This window comes from Corvus brachyrhynchos, unplaced genomic scaffold (genome assembly GCF_000691975.1).
Source record: "Corvus brachyrhynchos isolate BGI_N302 unplaced genomic scaffold, ASM69197v1 scaffold144, whole genome shotgun sequence".
In the NCBI taxonomy this organism is placed as follows: domain Eukaryota; kingdom Metazoa; phylum Chordata; class Aves; order Passeriformes; family Corvidae; genus Corvus; species Corvus brachyrhynchos.
The window spans coordinates 383,774-384,854 of NW_008237406.1; the positions used below are offsets into that span (position 1 = coordinate 383,774).

At 42.2% G+C, this 1,081-nt stretch overlaps 1 protein-coding gene across 3 annotated transcripts in view; it reads left to right on the forward strand.

Moving 5' to 3' along the window:
* ATP6AP1L (ATPase H+ transporting accessory protein 1 like) overlaps positions 1–1,081 on the forward strand; it is a 21,003-nt gene that overhangs the window by 8,646 nt on the left and 11,276 nt on the right. The gene's annotated exons all lie outside the window — the stretch shown is intronic.

Genomic DNA, 1,081 nt, shown 5'->3' on the forward strand with positions numbered 1-1,081 from the left:
TGGTCTCTCCAAACTTACACATTTATAGTGTTAATAACTGCACTGAAACTCCTTATGCTGAGTGTCCCTGGGACTACAAGCAGTGCATTGCCCCCCAGGTGCTCCTCACCTTTCATAACTTTATTTCTAGTGCATTTGAGAGGCCACACGTTATTGTCCAATTAAATATATCATAAATTAACTGAAACCAGTTCAGCAGCCAGTGAGGAATTTTGCAGCTGGAGATTATCAGCCTGAGGGAGATGACTCTGAAATAATAGGGATACTGTTTCTGTAGATGTAGAGTGCATTTTCCCATCTGGTGCAGTTCACCAGAGTAGTAATATGAAGAAGAGAAGTGTGGACATGGCATGAAAACTGCCTGTGGCCTCCACTCCAACCCTGCTGAGTGCCAGGATTATTCATGTGGCTCATCTGATGGGGAAAACTCTGTTTACATGGAAGTCCTCAAGAGTCTTTATCAACTTTTGCAGACAAACAAGCCAGACTCAGTTATCTTATGTAGATGGATAAAGTCATCTGATAAGAGGGAATTTACACTTCTTTATACTTATAATCTTATTTAATTGGGTTTTACATGGTGATTAGTCATTCCAGTGCTTTGTATTAGGGCTAATCCAATTTCATGTGGGTTCCTAACGTACTTGGTATGGTGAATTCAACATACAACATACATGCCTGGGTGTATCTGGGAGAGTTGTTTACCAAGTGGTAAGAGAAAATATCAGTCACCAAAACATACACCATTTGTGATCAAATGCCTTTGAAATTTCAGGGTAAGAGAGGCTGATAAAAGGGTGGTGAATTTGAAAGGCTGGTCTCTCACTCAATGTGCTAAAAGTTCTTTGCTCTGGAGAATGCTCAGTGCTAGCTGGTTCCTTTTCTCTTATACACGTAATTACCATTTTTATAATCAAAAGGGGATACGTATTTTTTAACGTGCAGTTACTTTCCAGTTTTTTACTCCCCATCCTTCTGTTCCCATGGAACGTGCTCCAGCTGAGGACGCCAGGGCGCTGGGACCCCCCAACGCGCCTTTTTGGTGGAAAAGCTGCTCTTTTGGCAGCAGGCTGGCTGGGGA